General features: G+C 42.5%; 1 long non-coding RNA gene across 1 annotated transcript; it reads left to right on the top strand.

The window, feature by feature from the left end:
• The first annotated feature begins 116 nt into the window (after window positions 1–116).
• LOC145509860 (uncharacterized) lies at window positions 117–21,632 on the top strand. Its single transcript, XR_014056501.1, has 3 exons — window positions 117–348; window positions 4,655–4,777; window positions 21,293–21,632. It is a non-coding gene; the product is annotated as an uncharacterized LOC145509860 (long non-coding RNA).
• Window positions 21,633–22,510: the final 878 nt, after the last annotated feature.

Here is a 22,510-nt window from a genome sequence, read left to right on the forward strand (position 1 = left end):
TGGGTGACTCTTACTTGGCCCATTCAGCCAAGTGTTGGTGGAGTGGTGTTCATGAGGTGGAGAGTGAGGTAATAGGCAGAGCTTGGCCTTCTCCCAGGGGCCCTCCAGCTCACCCAGCCTTTGGCCAGCTGGTGAGCTGGTGGGGGAGGTGGTGCCCAGGGATCAGGCTGGGGGCTGTGTCCTGCAGGGCTCCAGAGCCCTCAGCAAGGCCTCCCACTGACCTTGGCCCAGGCCTTGAGGTAGTGGTGAACCTCTCCCCCATCCTTGTCTCTGTGACCTGCACCATTTGGGTGGCCTGAGGAGCCTGAGGATTTGTTCCACCTTAGATAGACAGATATTTCTTACAAGGTACATGAAAGAAATTTTGGGCACTGTGTTCTTCTGGAAAAAAGAAGTAGTAGGAGATACAATAAAGAGTGCTCTGAAAAGTTCTTAGTTATGAGATACCTTTTACTAGGATAGAGGAGAGGCTGGAAAAATAGAGGCTGTGCATATTTAATGATGGAGGAAATGGTTAGATTCAACAGCTTTTGCTATTAGTCTGAGACAGAAAACCTGTGTGTGAGTCTTGATGACAGTGCAGTTATACACAGACACTCTGAAAAAGAGAGAGTAGAATCCACTGATAAATAGAGGTAAAGCAATTTTGGTTGTTTTTTGATATTTGAATGAATATTTGATATAATAGTAAATTTGATATAATGCACTCAGATATTATAAATTATATATAATATTTAAACATTTTGTTGTTCAAAATCCTAAAAATGTGATAGACACTCATGAGATAAACCCTAAGAATGTTTATTTCCCTTGGAACTCAATTTATTCTTTAAACTTTTCAAAGAGTTGTTATCAGTTCTTATAAGAACAATGTAGTACTTTGGGGCAAAGATGCAGCCTAGGAGCCCAGCACTGGTGGCCAAGATGGAGAAGTTCTCCATGGCCACCATGACCTTGTCCTTGGTGCTGTGGCAGACAGGGCAGAAGGTGACCCAGACACCGAGAAACACCAGCATGCTGAAGGTCAGGAGCTTGGCTTCATTGAAGGTGTCAGGCACATTCCTGGACAGGAAAGCCAAGGAGAAGGTCTTCAGGGCTAAGGAGCCCAGGTAGCCCAGGACACAGTAGAAGGCAGTGACTGAGCCCTTGTTGCTCCCAATGAGGAGCTCCTTGGGCTCAGAGTGAGTGTCCATCTCAAGGAAAGGGGGAGAGGTTCCCAGCCAGACTCCACAGATCAAGATCAAGACCTGGATCAAGCAACACTTGGGAAAGACATAGCAGCTCCTGTTACCAGCAATCGCCTCATGGTTCTTCCTGGCTTCCTGGCCTTGAATGCCAAGATCACAGTCATGATTTTGGCCAAAACAGTGGCAACAGCCACAGTGAACACAGCTCCAAATGTGATCTGTCGGAGGATGCAGGTGGCTGTGTGGGGACGACTGATAAAGAGTAAGGAGCAGAGGACGCACAGGAGGAGGGAGATGAACAAGTCAGTGACGTCCCCAGAGAATCATCAAAGCTCAGAAAGGTCAAGTCCTTGGGGACAGAGGCAGTGAATTCTCTCACTGTTTGGATGCTCTTAGGCTGAGCACTGGATACAGAGCAATAGGCTGCTCTGCATCTGGGGAAAAAGCAAAGACTTGGTGTTTCAGTTTCAGAAATTCTTCATTTTTGGCCTGTTTTTAACACGATCACCTTTGTTGTCACTGTGTAGACAGACTGCCTATGATGTAATACTCAGGTACAAGATTGAGATTCTGTACTCATAACATAGGAAGAATGCTTTCAGCTACAGGTAAGACAAGACGCAGTCAGCCTGGAGCCTGAATCTTCAGCATATGGTGGGTCTAGGCTGGCTCAGTGATGTCACCAAGGATGTGGATTCTTAATCTTGTGAATTTATTTCCACAGGTATCCATCCTCTCTTCTTAGAGCCAAAAACTGCTCCTGGCCTCTCTTTCTCTTTGTCCTTTCAGAGACAAGCTTGGTACCCACAAACAGATGTATGTTTTATTGTGGGTTTTCAAGTCCCATGTTCTTTATTTCTCTCTTGCTTTAAACACTACTTTGATGTTGCAAATCCTTTAGTAAGTTCATGAGCAAAATAAGTCTTTTTTAAAGTTAGGTTATTCATACCTACCTATTTATCTGCCAAATGATGGAAACCTAATAAATCCCACTACTAAGATGACTGGAATTGTGCAGTATTGATGGAATAATTCAAGTCATTCAATATTGTTTATATTTTAGCAAATAAAGGCACTATAACCCTTCTATACTTTATATTTTATGTTTTGTTGTGATACAGAAGTTTTAAAGTTTCTATCTCATGTAACAGCTACTTTTAAGGTCTCTGGGTTGTGATTTAGATTAGAATATTGTGTCTTTTTTCTTTTTTACATGTTTCTCTCCAGGGTGGAGAAGAACCCCTGGAGGAGGAACCCACTCCAGTATTCTTGCCTGAAGAATCCCATGGATAGAGAAGGCTAGCAGGCTACAGTCCATGGGGTCACAAATAATTGGACACGACTGAAGTGGCTTAGCGTGCATGCACTCAGCCTGGTGTTCTGTGCTCTGTTTGTTTATAATTCTGGTGTCAAGCACTCAGCATTAAACGTTTTAATGTGTCACAATGAAAAAGAACTTTGTTCTTTATTTCACATTTCCCTTCTGTTGTCATATCTTTTTTTTTCCTATCATGTTTCATCAAAAAAGTTCTCAAAATATTTTTATAAGGACACACTTTCTTTTTTTGTTATCCTTCTTTACAAGGGCTTCTCAGATAGTGCTAGTGGTAAAGAACCTGCCTGCCAATGCGGGAGACATAAGAGACTCGGGTTCGATTCCTGGGTCTGGAAGATCCCCTGGAGAAGGGAATGGCACTCCAGTATTCTAGCCTTGGGAAATCCTATGCACAGGGAAGCCTGGGGCACTGCAGTCCATGGGGTCACAAAGAGTCGGACACGACTGAGCCTGCACACACATCTTTCTTTACAAACTTAAAAAAAACATTTGGAGTATAATTGCTTTACAACGTTGTGTTAGTTTCTTCTGTACAATGAAGTGAATCAGCTATATATATACATATATCCCCTCCCTCTTGAGCATCCCTCCCACCCCTCTAAGTCATCATAGAGCACCAAGCTGAGCTCCCTGTGCTATACAGCAGCTTCCTCTGTCGTGCTTAATCGCTCACTGTTGTCCAACCCTTTGCGACCCCATGCTCTGTAGCCTGCCAGGCTCCTCTGTCCATGGGGATTCTCCAGGCAAGAATACTGGAGTGGGTTGTCATGCACTCCTTCAGGGGATCTTCCCAACCCAGGGATCGAACCCAGGCCTGCCGCATTGCAGACTTATTCTTTACCAGCTGAGCCACCAGGGAAGCCCAAGAATACTGGAGTGGGTAGCCTATTCCTTCTCCAGGGGATCTTTCCAACCCAGGAATCGAACCAGGGTCTACCACATTGCAGGCGGATTCTTTACCAGCTGAGTTACCAGGGAAGCCACAGCAGCTTCCTACTAGCTATCTATTTTACACACGATAGTGTATATATGTCATTTCTACTATCCCAACTTCTCACTCTCCCCTTCATTCTTCCCCCACTGTGTTCACATGTCCATTCTTTATATCTGTGTCTCTATTCCTGCTCTGCAAATTAGACAACACTGAGCGACAAAGCACAGCAAATCAGCGACATTTTTCTAGATCCTAAATATATTCATTAATATATGATATTTGTTTTTCTCTTTCTGACGTATTTGTTTTTCTCTTTCTTCACTCAGTATGACAGACTCTAGGTCCATCTCAGTTCAGTTCAGTTCAGTCATTCAGTTGTGTCTGACTCTTTGTGACCCCACGGACTGCAGCATGCCAAGCCTCCCTGTCCATCACCAACTCCTGGAGTTTACTCAAACTCACGTCCATTGAGTTGGTGTTGCCATCCAAGCATCTCATCCTCTGTCGTCCCCATCTACATTGCTACAAATGACCCCGTTTTGTTCTCTTTTATGTCTCAGTAATATTCCATTGTGCCACATTGTCTTTATCCACTCATCTATCGATGGACATTTAGGCTGCTTCCATGTCCTGGCTATTGTAAATAGTGATGCAATGAGCATTGGGGTAGCTTTGTCTTTTTGAATTATGGTTTTCTCAGGGTATACACCCAGGAGTGGGATTGCTGGGTCATGTGGTGGTTCTATGCTTAGATTTTTTAAGGAGCTGGTATAATGGTTTCTATGGGTGTTGCTGCTGCTGCTGATAAGTTGCTTCAGTCGTGTCTGACTCTGTGCGACCCCATAAATGGCAGCCCACCAGGCTCTGCCGTCCCTGGGATTCTCCAGGCAAGAACACTGGAGTGGGTTGCTGTTTCCTTCTCCAATCTATGGGTGTTAAATTTCATCAAATGCTTTTTCTGCATCTATTGGGATGACCACGTGATTTTTATCATTTGTTTTGATAATGTGGTGGATCACATTGAATGATTTGTGAATGGTTTGCATCTTTAGAATAAGTCCCAGTTTATAATGGTGTATGATCTTTTTAGTGTATTGTTGAATGTGATTTAAAAATCTCTCCAATCCCAATGGTGTGAGAAAAGATATCTTCTTTGGATTATCCACTGATTGGATTACTCACTCTCTCTGTAAAAAGGGGATCAGAAGCATAAGTTTTCCAGCAAATCATAGACTGCCTGCATCTGAGTAGTGGGTCAGAGGACAACTTCTGAAGAAGGGAGAAGCCACACCACTGAGTGTTCCAAGCCAGCCTCTTTTGGTGAGTGAGAAGTCCATATTGATGTCAAAAGTGACCATTTGTATCTTTCTTTTCTTTTTGTAAAATCACTTTAAGTTAGCAAATGGTAATTGTTAACCCAAGAAGATATTTTTTGAAGGCTATTTCCTAGGGGTTAATATTTGTTAAGACATATTTAAGATTTTGTATATTTTTGTACATAATGTTTTCTTAGAATAATAGACAAAATGTGTTTTCTTTTTTGACCAAAATCCCTAGGAAGTGGGAATACCTTTTGACTTTAGAGTGTTTAAACTGTTCTCTCCTCTGGAAAATTCTTTCTTTCTCTTTTTCTTTTTTCTTTTGGAAAATTCTTTATGCATAATGTATTTGGTCTTTTCTTCTTTTTTAAAAATTCAATTCTTTGCTCAAATATGTCCTTAGTTCTCTAATCTTGTCATTCATCACAGTTAATTTCTTTCTCCGTTTATTCCTTCTGACCTTTCTTCCTCCATTCCGTCTGCTTTTTCTCTGTCTCTTGAGTTGGTCTTATTGTTTTTTTTTTAATTAGTTTATTTATCTATTTTTTAACTTTACAATATTGTATTTGTTTTGCCATACATTGACATGAATCCACCACGGGTGTACATGTGTCCCCCTTCCAGAACACCCCTCCCACCTCCCTCCCCATCCCATCACAGCACCAAATTATACCCAACACTGCATTAAACACTCATTGCTCTATTAATTTTTTCCTCTTACCAAGATTAAAATAAACTAGAGAAGTGTGGGAAATAGATGGGGAAACAGTGGAAACAGTGTCAGACTTTATTTTTTTGGACTCCAAAATCACTGCTGATGGTGATTGCAGCCATGAAATTAAAAGACGCTTACTCCTTGGAAGGAAGGTTATGACCAACCTAGATAGCATATTTAAAAGCAGAGACATTACTTTGCCAACAAAGGTACATCTAGTCAAGGCTATGGTTTTTCCAGTAGTCATGTATGGATGTGATAGTTGGACGGTGAAGAAAGCTGAGCACCAAAGAATTGATGCTTTTGAACTGTGGTGTTGGAGAAGACTCTTGAGAGTCCCTTGGACTGCAAGGAGATCCAACCAGTCCATCCTAAAGGAGATCAGTCCTGGGTGTTCATTGGAAGGACTGATGTTGAAGCTGAAACTCCAATACTTTGGCTACCTCATGCGAAGAGTTGACTCATTGGAAAAGACCCTAATGCTGGGTAGGATTGGGGGCAGGAGGAGAAGGGGACGACAGAGGATGAGATGTTTGGATGGCATCACTGACTCGATGGACATGGGTTTGGGTAAACTCCGGGAGTTGGTGATGGACAGGGAGGCCTGACGTGCTGTGATTCATGGGGTCGCAAAGAGTCGGACATGACTGAGAGACTGAAATGAACTGAACTGAACTGAGAGAAGTGAAATTATTTGCAATTCTGAGTCAGGGGTTTGAATACACAGCTTGATATATAATAAGTGCTCTATAAATCGGAGGATCTGGTAATTTCCCTGGGCTTCCTAGGTGGCTCAGTAGTTAAGATTCCACCTGCCAAGCAGGAGACATGGGTTCAATCCCTGGGTCAGGAAAATCTTCTGGCATAATAAATGGCAACCTACTCCAGTATTCTTGCCTGGAAAACCCCATGGACAGAGCAGCGTGGCAGGTTACAGTCTATGGGGTCACAGAGTCAGACATGACTTAGTGACTAAACAGCAGCAGCAGCAGTAATCTCCCCACCAAATTGGGACATTTTGACTCATAAAAGGGGTAGTATTAATAATTATGGCATGACAAAAAGAATGAAATGAGACTTGTTTTTCCTTAAAAAATCTTCTGAGGACAGAAATGAGAGATTTGTAAGGAACTGTGCACTTATTAGGTTTACAGTTTAAAAAAATTACGAGAGTAGAGTCTTAAAGTGAATTACAGGCATAAAGAGTTTAAAATCTTAGTGACAATTTAAAAAATAAAACAAAATAAAATCTTAGTGACAATTTATTGCAGTTTACCACAAAAGAGATTATGTCATTTTATGCTTGTAATTGGGTAGATTTATTTGAAAAATTTAGAAAGTGTTTTTTTAGTTGAGTTTGCAGAATTTTTTTCAAAAAAACATCTGAGCACCTTCAAAGAGCAAAGCAATAAGTATTAAATATTAAAGTTCCCATTATTCATCTCATTTTTGAATAGCCAACTTAGTAAGAAAATCTACACACACACACAAAATAATAGTACATAAAATTTAAAAATGGAAAAATTCACTCTGTGGAAATGGTATTATGATGAAAATTGAAAGATACTCAAGAATTATTTCAAAAGCTGAAACTTTTAGGTGGATTCAGAAAGTGAAAGTGTTAGTCACTCAGTCATGTCTGACTCCTTGTGAACCCTTGGACTGTAGCTGCCAGGCTCCTCTGTCCATGAAATTCTCCAGGCATGAATACTGAAGTGGGTAGCTGTTCCTTTCTCTGGGGGATCTTCCCTGCCCAGGGATTGAATATGGGTCTCCCACATTGCAGGCAGATTCTTTACCTACTGAGCCACACCAACAAGTGTTCCAAGCCAGCCTCTTCTGGTGAGTGAGGAATCCATATTGATGTCAAGAGTGGTCCTTTGTATCTTTTTTTTCCTTTTGTAAAATCACTTTAAGTTATCCAGGGAAGCCCTCAAAAAGGAAAATGGAGGGTTAACTGATAGAAGCACGGAGTGGCAGGGTGTCCAGAATGACACTCAGGGGCATAGGGTATTAATACGAAAAAGTGAGTTTAGGGGACACTGACATACGGGTGACATATTTGGAAAACTAACTGGTTCAACTTGGGACCTGCTCAGTGAGAGTTGAGTCACAAATATTATCACTGATGTGGTGGGTGGGCAGATGGATATTCGGGTCTTAAGGCTGAGGCCAGATGGGTGAATCTGTGAGCATTTCTAGTTCATGAATGGTATCTGAAGCCAGGAAAATGGATGAGATTGCCTGGAAGAAGGTGAAGATGTAGAACAGATGTGAGAACAGAACCAACTTCTAAGAAGCATTGATCATTAAGTGAGATAGGGGAGAGAGGATTAGGAGGAGGGGAGGAAGAGTGTCAGGGAGGAAAAATGGTTATTTACAGTGGGAAAAAGGAACTTGGTGATGAGAGTATGGTTCAGGGGAATTACTTGAGTGAAGAAGGGAGTTGGGGGTAAAAGTGAAGGTGTAATGTCTTGGGATTCAAAGAACCCTGTGATCTCTTTGTCTGAATGTTGGTGAATTCAGGGGTATCAGCATGTGTGTGGTTGACAGTGACAGAGATGGGAAGGCGAAAACATTCTCTAAGAGGATGATGGAGGGGCAAGTCTGGAATTGGTACTGGGTGATGACCTGGAGCTGTCTGTTCTTGAGTTCCATCTGGCTGATGCCCCAGGATTCAGTTCTCCATGTCTGGTGCCTGTACTAGCAGGCTTGGCATCAGTTGGGAAGCCATAAATCACATGCAGGTCTCTTCCTGGATTCACTTGGGTTTAGATCCAGAAATTAGAGTTGTAACAACCCTCTGAATGCCTGTGATACACAATGTAACTTGTGATTCATTTCAGCAGGGAGAGAAGAGGGTTGCTATCCAAATGCTCTGAGAACATTCTCCATGATTGGCAGTTATTTCATTTCCCCCTCCCCCCTTTTAACCATCTTCTCTTTTTATTCAAAGTAAAATTTCATTTTGCTTTCAAAGGATAAGCTCAAAAGTAATATGATGCCTCAGACATTGGAGAAGAAAAGACAATACTATTAGACAAGTCAGAGCAGAGCCACTGTGATGAAACTGCACTTCCTATAAGGCTGACCAGCTGCATTTTCCAGAGACCGGTCACAAGGATAACCTCACACCCTGGCAATGTGGTCAAACACCGTAAATGCAAGGGGACCTTGGAGAAGCCCCCAGCAAGTCTGTGCATTCAGGAGACCGCAGAGTCTTCGGGCCTACAGTCCAGTAGGAGAACTTTTCAGGACCATGGACAGCGCAAATGTTTCCAGGATCTTTGCCCATCCTGGTGTGGGTGAATCCCTGGGCCGTGTTGGTGCCTAGTCTCTGCACACCCTGAGCCCATCCTTGCCCAGTCTTCAGATGGGGCAGAGCTGGATCCAGGATTGGGACTCTTCCTCCCACATACCCTCTGCAGACAACCAGTAACAGATGGAGATATTCATCGGCAGTTTCGGAAAGTGAAGAGAGCAAGGAAGAGATTGGCTATGGCCTGGAGGGCAAACAGGCTTGTGAGGGAGGCAGAGAGAGCCAGGAGTCCTGAGAACTAGATTGAAAAACAGGAGAAAATCGTCCTGAAGAAGCTGAATATTGTGTGGCCTTTGGGAAGTAGTTTATTGGGGGGTGGAGGACAGCCCTCCATGATACTTGTGTCTTTGAATGTCAGCCTTGTTTCTTGATCTGGACTGAGATGCTTTGTTATATTAACACTGTACTCTGTTAAACCCTTTTGTTTGACAAATAAGGGATGAGGAAATGTTTCTGTGGGAAAAAGTTTGGGTTTCACATGACAAGAAAAAAGATTTTTGCTTGTCCTTGTGCACCTCAATTTCTATTTACTGTGATTTTTTAAATTGATTTTTTTATTAAATTCTATAGAGGTTTTCTAGCCTGAAGTATTATTTAGTGTTTTATATGTTTTCTTACATTGCTTACACTCAAGAAGAAATGCCTACTCTAAAGACATTTTATATATACATATAAATTTCATTGAAGTATAGTTGATTCACAATGTTGTGCTAATTTCTGATGTATAACAAAGTGATTCACTTATACATATACATATATTAATATTCTTTTTCATTATGGTTTATTACAGGCTATCGAATATAATTCCCTGGGCTGCACAGTAAGACCTTGTTTATCCATCCTATATGTACTAGTTTGCATCTGTGCTGTGCTGTGCTGTGCTTAGTCGCTCAGTCCTGTTTGACTCTTTGTGATCCTATGCACTGTAGCCTGCCAGGCCTTCTGTCTATGGGGATTCCCCAGGCAAGAATATTGGAGTGGGTTTCCACGCCCTCCTCCAGGGGATCTTTCCAAACCGGAGATCTAACCTAGGTCTCCCACATTGCAGGCAGATTCTTTACCTTGTGAGCCACCAGGGATGCCCAAGCTTCCAATCCATCCCTGCCCCTCTGTCTCCCTGGGCAACCACAGATCTCTTCTTTATGTTTGTGGCTGTGTTTCTGCGCCCCAAACAAGTTCATTTGTGTAATTTTTTCACTTCCACAAAAAGTGGTATCATGTGGTATTTGTGTTTTTAAAGAGATTATATTTTTAATGTCAATTAGCTCTGTAGAAATCTTATTTTATTCAACTTGCTTTTACACCTCGTTCTAATGTAAGTTACATCCTTTTTTCATTTTGTGCTAAATGCTAAATCAAACGTTAAGACATTTTAATGTAAATTTAATTAGCACTTATGCTTCCTGTTACATCCTTCTCTGTTACCTAAAAATTTGTGGCTATTTGTTAAAATTAGATTATTAAGAAGGAACATGTTCTTTAAAAACATTTGATGTGGAAAATGACTTGCCAGCAAACTTACTGTTTTACCCTGAAATAGGTCTGGAGTCATTGCAATTTTTCCACCTCACAGTGTGGAACACATCATAATTTTGTAATTATTTAACAAACAATTATTCAATAAACATTTCATTTTACTTAGAAACAACTTATTCAATAAAACAAGCACTAAAAGAAATTGAGACTTCATTCTTTTTTTTAATTTATTTTATTTTTTATTTCTGCCTGTGCTGGGTCTTAATTACTGGGTGTGGGCTTCCTCTAGTTGTGGTGAACAGGAGCTACTTTCTAGCTGTGGTTCAAGGGCTTCTCATTGCAGTGCCTTCTCTTGTTGGAGAGAACAAGCTTGAGGGTGTGCGGGCTTCAGTAGTTGCAGCACTTGGGCTTAGTAGATGTGGGTTGTGGGTTTGGGCTCTAGAGCGCTGGCTCAGTTGTTGTGGTACACCAGTTCAGATGCCTCACAGCATTGTGGGATCTTCCCAGACCAGGAATTGAACCGGTGTCCCATGCTTTGCAAGGCAGATTCTTAACCACTACACCACCAGAGAAACCCTAGACTACATTCTTGAAGAGCAGATGCACAGACTTTCTTGCTCTCTCACCCAGCACAGAGGCAGCAAGCTGAAAACAACCTGGTGCTCTGGAAAGCTGGCTTGGATGGCCCCAGTGCACATTCCATCCTACTCTGGGCTCCCATATCAAGGCCTTCTGCTCTGGTGATGCTTCCTGCTAATGCAGAAGCTGCCGTTACAGCAATGACGTGGACACTGGAGGGGATGAAACTACCTTAGGTATCAGTCCTGCCTCTGGCCAGGGCAGAAACTGCCATTGTGGGCATGTGTGTGTGAGTTCGTGCACTTGGAGAGGAGAGCAACCAGCTTATGTGGTGTTGGTCCAATCCCTATGGCCCTGACCCAGATGCCTTCTAGGGGAAGAGTGGTATCAGCTCAGATTTGCAGCCCCAAGCCCTTGAGTTCCATCCATGCCCCCAACCAAAGCAGGAAGGGCCATTACACCTAGGAGAAGCCCAACTTCCTTAGGTTTCCTGTTCCAGTCCCGGGTGCCCTGACTCTGAAACCGTTTGTTCATTGTTGTTGTGCACTCAGTCAGGTCTGACTCTCTGTGACCCCACGGACTGCAATACTCCAGGACCCAATCCTGGGTCCAGCTCTGCCCCATCTGAAGACTGGGCAAGGATGGGCTCAAGGCTGGTGTGCAGAGACCAGGCACCAACACGGCCCAGGGATTCACCCACACCAGGATGGGCAAAGATCCTGGAAACATTTGCGCTGTCCATGGTCCTGAAAAGTTCTCCTACTGGACTGTAGGCCCGAAGACTCTGCGGTCTCCTGAATGCACAGACTTGCTGGGGGCTTCTCCAAGGTCCCCTTGCATTTATGGTGTCTGACCACATTGCCAGGGTGTGAGGTTATCCTTGTGACCGGTCTCTGGAAAATGCAGCTGGTCAGCCTTATAGGAAGTGCAGTTTCATCACAGTGGCTCTGCTCTGACTTGTCTAATAGTATTGTCTTTTCTTCTCCAATGTCTGAGGCATCATATTACTTTTGAGCTTATCCTTTGAAAGCAAAATGAAATTTTACTTTGAATAAAAAGAGAAGATGATTAAAAAGCGGAGGGGGGAATGAAATGACTGCCAGTCATGGAGAATGTTCTCAGAGCATTTGGATAGCAACCCTCTTCTCTCCCTGCAGAAATGAGTCTCAAATTACATTGTGTATCACAGGCATTCAGAGGGTTGTTGCAGCTCTAATTTCTGGATCTAAACCCAAGTGAATCTGGAGAGAGACCCACAGTGTGATTTCTGGCTTCCCAACTGATGCCAGTGCCAATAGTACAGGCACCACACACTAAGAATTGAATCCTGGCACATCAATCAGATAGGACTCAAAGACAGAAAGCTCCAGGTATTTACCTGAAAGAAGTGAGAACACGTGGCCACACACATGCACACACAAATATTATATGAAATTGATCATAGCATCTTTATTTATAGTGGAAAATTGGAAATAACTCAAATATACATCAACAGGGGCATGGATAAACATATTGTGATATACAATAGTGTGAAATGCTACTCAGCAATAAAAGAACAGACTAACAACATATGCATGAAATGGATTAATTCCAAAATCATCATCAAGATGAGTGAAACATGGCAGACACCAAGAGGTCATACTGTATGATTCCATGTATATGGACCTAAAGAATTGACAGAATTAATCTGTTGCTATAGAAATCAGAATAATTGTTTCTGGGGTGGAACTGCTACTGCTGCTAAGTCGCTTCAGTCGTGTCCGACTCTGTGCGACCCCACAGATGGCAGCGTGGAAGCCTGGGGATAAATGATTGAAAGGATTATGTGGGAACTTTCAGGAGTAATGCAAATACTCCATATCTTGACTTGACTGATGCAGTTAATAGATATACATGCAGGAGGAAGAGGGTTCAATTTCTGGGTTGGGAAGATTCCTGGGGAAGAAAATAGCAACTGACTCCAGTTCTTGACTGGGAAATCCCATGGACAGAAGATCCTGTTGGACTAAGTCCATGGGGCCACAAATGAGTTAGAGACAACAGAGTGACTAAACAAAAACAGCATATACATGAATATATATTTGCAAACTTACCAAGTTTAAGATCTACATGTCCCCGTGTAAAATATCTTAATTGAAAACATAGAGCACTGTAACACTACACAAAATATTCAACCAAAGCATACATTCTGTGAGCGATTCTACTGTAGGATGAAGCAGTTCTCCTGGGTGCTTGAGTCACACGGCTGATTCTTTCTCCAGGGTGGTTGGGAGGATGACATGGAACTGTTTGTCATTTTCAGACTGAAGTATTGCTTCTTTTCCCTCATAAATTGGATGATTTTTCCATCTCCATGTGCAAATTTATTGGAGAAACAGAAAGAGAAATAATGCTGAAATATTCCTGAAGGTAATTATTAACATCATTTGTTGGGAATTTTCTGACAAAAGATGAGATTCATATTGAAGCATGGATCCCAGGGAAAATCTGAGTGTTTTTCTTCCAGGCTTAATGTACTTAACTTTGTTTTTTGCATCTCAGAAAACTGAAGATATGAAAGTAATCATAAGATAATGAAGTCTGGCCCACTTATCTCAGCCATGAGGAGACTGATGTCAATATCACACCCAAATTAATTTCAGAAGTAGGACTGAAACCAAGGTCTCATACTCCTACAACTCACCTAAATCCATCCTATTTATCCCTTCATTCATTTTCCTTCATCATTATCAAGTAAAAGAAGAAAAGTGTTTTGTAATGTCTATCACTTTCTTCAAGTACTATTTTGCCTATGCCAACAGTCCTTAAATTACATCTTTTTTTTTTTTTTTTAAAGACACCAGTGTTCTACAAAATGTAAAGACGTTTTCTACAGGAAAAAGAAATCCTGGCCAAACATGTTTGGCAAGTCCCGAGTTCTGTGGCCTCTTTGAAGGTTTACCAAGCATAGGGATGGTTAATGCTCAGAGCATACCAGTAGTGAAACACCTGTTTGGCAACTTTGTGGAACTCACAAACTAGTATTAACTTAGTAATAATATAACGTATCTAAGAAAAAGTTTCATTCATGTTTCTGTAACTCCAGGGTTTGGACTCAGCTTGCTGCTGTTGTTGTTTAGTCGCTAAGTCATGTCCTACTCTCTTGTGATCCCATGGACTATAGCCTGCCGGGCTCCTCTATCCATGGGGTTTCCCAGGCAAGAATACTGGAGTGGGTTACCATTTCCTTCTCCAAGGGATCTTCCTGACCCTGGATAAAACCTGTGTCTCTTACACTGTTAGATGGGTTCTTTACCACTGAGCCACCTGGAAAGCCCGTTCTCTCTAATTGTGAATTTTTCTCAAGCCAGGATGGACTTGGAGAAACTGTGGTTGTGAGTGCAATATTTGGAAGTAATGCTATCATTTCTATTGTAAAAACTCTAATAGATGAATATGAGTTTATTCCATGGGTGTTTTCCTCTAATATGAATATTTATACTTGGAATGATATTTTGTGGTGGTGGTGGTTAGTCGCTAAGTCATGTCCAACTCTTGTGATCCAATGGACTGTAGCCCGCCAGGCTCCTGTGACCATGGGATTTCACAGGCAAGAATACTGAAGTGGGTTGTCATTTCCTCCTCAAGGAAAGGTATTTTACTATTATTTTCTTTAATGTGGCAAAATACACATAACACAAAATTTACTACAACTATATTTGAACACACAGTTCATAGGCATTAAATACATTCACATTGGTGTGCTACTAGCAACACTATCTTTCTACTGAGCTTTTTTTCACCCTGAAACACAGAAACTTTGTATCCATTAAACAATAAATAACCATTCCTTTCTACCCTCACCCCTTGGCAACATCAATTCTACTTTCTGGTTCTATGAATCTTCTCATTAACTTCAAGGTTTCAAATTATATGATTTTAAGGGTGATTCTCATTTGACAGTGGTTCCTATTGTTTAGGGGCTTCCCAGGTGACTCAGTAGGTAAACAATCTGCCTGCCAATGCAGGTGACATGGGCTTTATTGTTGTGTCAGAAAGATTCCCTGGAGTAGGAAATAGTAACCCACTCCAGTATTCTTGTCTGGGAAATCCCATGGATAGAGGAGCCTGGTGGGCTACTGTCCATGAGGTCACAAAGCACTGGACACCACTTAGTAACTGAGCATGCATGCATGCTTGAAAAAAAATCCTTTAGAACTACAACTTATGCTAAGCCCATTAAACTGTCTAAACCCATTTTACCTTGTGTTTTGTATCTTGGACACATCTTTATTGAGGGAAGAAAGTCGATCTCTCAAAATCCACAGGGTTATCAAGTGAAAGATTAAGTTTATCTGAAAGAGAAAAAAAAGATACTAACTGTGGACCAATATACAGCATCAGTTTTTTTTATGATGGCCATTCTGACGAGTGTGAGGTGAACTACTCATTGTAGTTTTGATCAGCATTTGTCTACTAGTTCATGATGTTAAGCATCTTTTCATGTTTCTCTTGGCCATCTGTGTGTCTTCTTTGGAGAAATGTCTACGAAGGTCTTCTGCCCACTTTTTGATTGGGTGTGTTTTTTCTCATATTGAGTTTCATGAGCTGTTTGTATATTTTGGAGATTCATTCCTTGTAAGTTGCTTTGTTTGCCATTATTTTCTCCCATTCTGAGGGTTGTTTTCTTTGTATGGTTTTCTCTGACATATGTGTACTGCCATGTGTAAAGATACCATGTGTAGATAGCTACCAATAGCTAGTGGGAACCTGCCGTGGAGTGCAGGGAGCTTAGCTGGGTGTTCTATGATGACCTAGAGGGGTGAGATATGGGGGTGGGTGGGAAGGAGGGCCATGAGAGAGGGAATATATGTGATAGCTCAGAAAGTAAAGAATCTGCCTGCAGTGTGGGAAACCAGGGTTTGATCCCTGGGTCAGGAAGATCCCTTGGAGAAGGGAATGCCAACCCACTCCAGTAATCTTGCCTGGAGAATTCCATGGGCAGAGGGGCCTAGTGGACCACAGTCTATGGGGTTGCAGAGTCAGACGTGACTGAGTGACTAACACATACTGGGCTTAGTGGTATTACAGAGGTTCTTTATTAGAATATTATTTTTTATAAAACCAGTTATTACTTTCACTAGTAGAAGTAGTAAAGATCTATAAACATGTGACACTTATAAATATAGACATTTATATAAAAAATAAGAATTCATGCTCCTTCCAGTTTACTGTATGTGTCACTTTAGACTAGTTGTTCACCTTTTTTCGCTAAACCTCAGTTTGCTTAGTATACAAAATGGGAACAATTGGAGCACTTTCCTCTAGGGATGTTTTGATAGAGATGAGAAATGGTGTATATAAAACACTTTGCCCCAGGGGCTGGAGAAATAAATGTTCAGCATCTTTATTCCTAACCTGAGTCATGATCTATTCAACCCTTCCTCCACCCTCAGTTTCCCATGAAGACAGGTGTGTCCCCGTGTCCCCGACAGCACATTTTCAGCCCCGTACTCACTGCTTAGTGGTGCCGTATCCTTGGGAGTTGATCCCTGCAGACACAGCCACAATCACCGCTGGGACCCTGTAGCCTACAGGGTACATGAACCTCTTCTTGAATCTGCCTGCGCTGGTGTAGTTGGCCACCCTGAGGTTCCTGACAGTGAGGAAGAGGTGCAGCCCTTTGAGGAACATCCAGGTGAAGGCAGACAAGTAGAGGTAATGCAGTACACCTGCAATGACCTTTCACAGCACCTGAAGGGGAGAGGGGAGGCATTGGAGTGTTTCCTGGGTGCAATGACCTCACCATCTGCTCTTCATCAGGGTTGTCTCTGAGTAACTTTGGTGAGAGATGCTCCTTAGCCTTCTTCACATGTTCTTCTTCTCTTTAGAGTCATGTCTCCAAATGGATGGATGGTTCCCCTTGTCTATTTCCATGCCTTAAAATCCATCTGCCAATGCAGAGGACACAGGTTTGATCTCTTGTCTGGCAAGATTCCACAGGCCATGGGGCTACTATGCCCAAACAACTACTGGAGACCGAGAGCCCTAAAGCCCATGCTCTGAAACAGGAGAAGCCATCACAGTGAGAAGTCCGTGTACTGCAAGGAAGAGTAGCCCCCACTCACTGCAACTAGCAAAAGCTCGCAGCAACAAAGACCCAGAGGGACCAAAAATAGCTAACTAGCTAACTAAAGTTCAAAGAGATCTTTACCCATCTTAAAATGAAAGAAGACAATACTCAAAGTGTGTTAAGGACTGCAGAAATCAGATACCCCTTTGCCTGTTGGCTAATGGATGCTAGCCTTCTCTGAGTTGAATGAAGCTGGTGCTGGCCAGGTCTGTCTCCATCCCAAGAACCCTTAACCACCTCCCTGCCCCCTTTCCCCTTCTGAGGATGAAATTAATCCTCATAGAAAGCTTATGGCCTGCTTGTCCTGCCATGATCACTGTCTCTTCCATCTTGGTCACTGCCCAGAACTGAAGTCACTCTGGTCTGTGTGGCATATATGTTGGGTACATGAATGAATGAATGAATGAATGAGTGACTCCTCCAATATTCTTATCCCCATAAAGCCCTCTTTTGAGTCAACAGCTCATGGTTTCCTACACTATGAAAGCATCTGCTCTGAATGACATTTTCCATAGTAAGCAAGCCCTCCCCCACCCTTCTTCATGTTCACTGAATGTTCCCTTCATGTCTTTGGGACCACTGGAACTTGAAAAAGTCATTTTCTCCCCTCTCTTTAGGTTGCACAGTGCGGCATGTGGAATCTTAGTTACCTGAGCAGGGATTGAACCCACGCTCTCTGCACTGGAAGTGTGGGGTTTAACCACTGGACCACCAGGGAAATGATGCCCCTCCTCCCACACCTTGTCTTTGATAAAAGTATAACCTGACTTTTGTTTGAGGACACTACTTTCCACACATTTCAAGAGAACTGTGGCCACTGTCCATTGTCCGAGGTAAATGGGTTTCTTCTACACCTCTCGTGATCTCTTCTGGACCATTGACTCTCTCTTCATGAAGAATAAAACCTTCCTCTCTTTGGAACCATGTCCTGAGTCTTTCCAGCAACCTCTCATTCCTTGCAAAACTCCATTCACTTCCTGGTTTCTCCCTCTCACTCCTCGGAGATGCTGTTGCATGAAACAATGTTTGATATCAAACCTGCTAGCTTGGAATCATAAATCAGTGACCCTCAGGACCCATCTCCACTGTACATCATTCTTTCAGCCTGTACAAGTTTTTAAATTGACAGTTAACTGGTGAAAGGACATGAAGAAAACTCTGTGAGTTCTGGGCATTTTCTACATCTTGATCAGGGTGACTGTTTTATATCTCTGTCTCTATATCTGGGCTTCCCTGGTGGCTCAGGCGGGTAAAGAACCCGACTGCCAATGCAAGAGATGTGGCTTTGATCCCTCGTCAGGAAGATCCCCTAGAGCAGGAAATAGCAACGCACTTCAGTATTCTTGCCTGGGATATCCCAAGGACAGAGGTGCCTGGCAGGCTGTGGTCCATGGGGTTGCAAGAGTCGGACACAACTTAGCGACTAAACAACAACATGTCTCTGTCTATTATAGACATAGATAATGCCAAGTTCCTCTGTCTATGGAATTTTCCAGCAACATATCTATTTAGCCATGAGAAAGGAGGATTCCTGCCTTTTGCAACAACACAGATGAACCTTGAGCACTTAATGCTCAGGAGATAGTCAGACAAATATTGTATAATCTTTTATCTAAAAATAAAAATGGAATCTAAAAATCTCAGATTTGTTAAAAGAAAAAAAGAGTAAAAACCTGATTGCCAGGAGACACAGGTTGGCAGGATAAGGTTGATGTAATTTGAAGGTATCGGAGAAGGCAATGGCACCCCACTCCAGTACTCTTGCCTGGAAAATCCCATGGATGGGGGAGCCTGGTAGGCTGCAGTCCATGGGGTCGCACAGAGTTGGGCACGACTGAAGCAACTTAGCAGCAGCAGCAGCAGCAATTTGAGGGTATGAACATGTAACGAGTATTAAGTAACCCATGGGAATACACAGTTTCACGAATATACTGAAAGCTACTGAGGTGTACATTTAAAAAGGGCATATGAATTATACTGTTGATAAGTGAAGTAGCTCAGTCATGTCCGACTCTTTGCGACCCCATGGACTGTAGCCTAACAGGCTCCTCCGTACATGGGATTTTCCAGGCAAGAATACTGGAGTGGGTTGCCATTTCCTTCTCCAGGAGATCTTCCCAACCCAGGGATTGAACCCAGGTTTCCCACGTTGTAGGCAGACGCTTTACCATCTGAGCCACCAGGGAAGTCCTTACTGTTGATACTATGTATAAAATAGATAACTAATGAGAGTCTACTGTTTAGCACAGGAAACTCTCCTTAATGAACTCTGGTGACCTGAATGAGAAGGAGACACAAAAGGGGAAGGATATATCTATATATGTGACTGACTCATTTTGCTGTACAGCAGGAACTAACACTACCTTGTAAAGCAACCATACTCCAATTAAAATTAAAGAAAAAGTTGTTCTTAAAAAAAGAAAAGGGGCGCGAGGGAAGGGGTGCCGGGCCGGGGCCAGGGCTGGGGGCAGCGGGGGCGTGGGGCAGTGCGGGAGGACCCAAATGTCCCTCCTCAATAAAAGATTTGGGTGTCCAAAAAAATAAAAAATAAAAAAAGAAGGGAATTCCCTGGCAGTCCAGTTTAGGAATTGGCACTTTCACTGTTGTGGGCTTAGGTTCAATCTTTTGTTGTGGAACTGACATCCTACAAGTCATGTAGTGTGGCCAAAATAAAAAATAAGTAAGAAAGGGTTTTGGCTAATTTTCCTACCTTGGGCTCTGTCCATTTGATGCCTGTGAGGAAGAGGAGGTAGGCCAGGAAGAGGCAGATGGAGAGCTGCAGGTGGAGGGAGGTGCTGGTGTTCTGGATGGATCGACACAGGAGGAAGGTGAGGGCTGCCAGGAAGAGGCAGAGCAGAGAGAGGCTCAGCCCCACGTAGGTGATCACAGTCAGCACCGGATCCTCCTAGATGCAGCAGGAGAAAAGAGACTCCAACTCATTTTTTGTTTTGGATGCTGTGGTTCCCAATAACCCAGGCCTTAGAACTCTCAATGGATGGTGTTAATTTCCTCGTGAGAAACAGCAGATCAACAGTGGCCAAACCAAACTTCCCTCATAGTCCATTGGTGAAGAATCGACCTGTCATTGCAGGGGACATGGGTTCCATCCCTGATCCGGGAAGGTCCCCCATGGTGTTGTGCAACTAAGCCCATGTGCCACAACTACTGAGCCCACCTGCTGCAATTACTGAGCCTGTGTGCTGCAACTAGTGAAACCCACATGCCCTAGAGCCCATTGTTGGGCTCCTCTGCAACAAGAGAAGCCCTCACAATGAGAAGCCTGGGCACCACAACTAGAGAGTAGCCTGGTTCACCACAAACAGAGAAAGCCCATGTGCAGCAATGAAGACCCAGGCAGCTGAAAGTAAATAATTTTTTTAAAAGATGTAGAATATTGCAATGAAACATGACTCTCATCCAAACAATAAAAAATGATAGCCAACAAAATCATAGCTTTTCTCGATCTCACCGGAGAGATGAGTTTGCACAGCAAAGAGGAGACATTAACTCAAATTCTTCCCAAGAGAGATGAGACATGGGAACTATTTCAATTTTAACAGAGCAGAGAAGGGACAGGTAGTTGTTACAGGAGTGGGTGTGAAGAAATCCACTAGAAGTTCACCAAATTCCTAAAGGCTGAATGCAGTGGTTTTGGACGACTAGGTTTCCCAAATAGAAGGGATGTATCACTCACAAGTTCTATCCCATGAGAACATATGAAAAGAGGCTCCACACCATAAGTCATCAGGGTCATATATATTAAAACCACAATGAGATGCCACTACATACCTCCTAAAAGGGTAGCATTTTTTTTTAACAGGAAAAAAGAGAAATTTATATTAATGCATATATATGGAATCTAGAAAAACGGTATTGATGAATGAATGTACTTGCAGAGCAGGAATAGAGACTCAGACATAGACAATGGACTAGTGTTCACAGCAGGGGAAGGAGAGGGTGGGACCAGTCGAGAGAGCAGCTTTGGAACATATACACTGTGGCTTCTCAGGTAGCATTGAAACAAGTACACTACCATGTGTAAAATAAATAGCTAGCTGGAAGATGCTGTATAGCACAGGGAGCTCAGCTTGGTACTCTGTGATGACCTAATAAGGTGGGATGGGGGTTCGGTAAGAGGGAGACTCAAAAGAGAAGGGAGTGTTGATGTACATATTCATGTTGGTGTATGGCAGAAACTAACATAGCATTGTAAAGCATTATCCTTGAATTTAAAAAAATGAAAAGAAAAAGAGGAAGAAGAGAGGAAGATACATAGCTGTTACTCTGTTAATATTTTTTCATCTTCTTTTTGAAGATCCCTGCCTTCCATCCCAGCACCATCCTACAGCAGAGGCGATTTTCAGTGTCATGTGTGTTTATACAGCTCGACCGAGGCCATGAGGATGGCAAAGGTGGACAGATGGCTGCAACTGCATACAGTTTGAGTTCCGTTGTAAAAGATAGCATGGCACCCTTCATTAGACCAGACCGCCTCATCCCAGAAGACACAAAGAGACTTTTTGCTTTCCCCTATCATCTGGGAAGAAATTTGCTCTTCATGAGACACTATCATTTAAAATCTGAAGCTTCCCACATATACATGCACACACATGCACACACGCACACATGCAATTCAACCATAAAAAAGAAAGAAATAATGCCATTTGCAACAATGCAGATAGACCTAAAGGGTATTATGCTTAGTAAAATGTCAGGCAGATAAAGACAAATACTCAATATTATCTCCTATATGTGGAATCTAAAAAATAAAACAAATGAATGGAATATAAAAAACAGAAACAAACTCACAGACATAGAAAACAAACTTGTGCTTATCAAGGGTGGGAAGAGACAGATTAGGACTAAACAGATACAAATTACTATCTATCAAATAGATAAACATCAATGATTTACTATATAGCACAGGAAACTCTACCCATTATTTTGTAATAACATTTAATGGAATATAATCTGCAAAAATACTGGATTACCATATTGTATGCAAGTGTGCGTGCTTAGTCGTGTCCGACCAGAATCCTCTGTCCACGGAATTTTCCAGGCAAGAATACTGAAGTGAATTACCATTTCCTTCTCCTTGGCATCTTCCCAACCCAGGGATCAAACCCATATCTCCTTCCTCTCCTGCAGTTGCAGGTGGATTCTTACCACTGAGCCACCTGGGAAGCCCATTATATTGTATACTTGAAACCAATATGACTAGAATGTCTCTAAATCAGTTCAGTTCAGTTGCTCAGTCATTTTCGACTCTTTGCAATCCCATGGACTGCAGCACACCAGGCCTCCCTGTCCATCACCAACTCTTGGAGTTTACTCAAATTCATGTTCATTGAGTCAGTGATGCCATCCAACTGTCATCCCCTTCTCCCACCTTCAATCTTTTCCAGCATCAAGGTCTTTTCAAATGAGTCAGTTCTTCGCATCAGGTGGCCAAAGTATTGGAGTTTCAGCTTCAGCATCAGTCCTTCCAATGAATATTCAGGACTGATTTCCTTTAGGATGGACTGGTTGGATC

The sequence above is a fragment of the Giraffa tippelskirchi genome, chromosome 6 (assembly GCF_054371585.1).
Source record: "Giraffa tippelskirchi isolate mGirTip1 chromosome 6, T2T-mGirTip1v1.2.pri, whole genome shotgun sequence".
NCBI classification, from domain to species: Eukaryota; Metazoa; Chordata; class Mammalia; order Artiodactyla; family Giraffidae; genus Giraffa; species Giraffa tippelskirchi.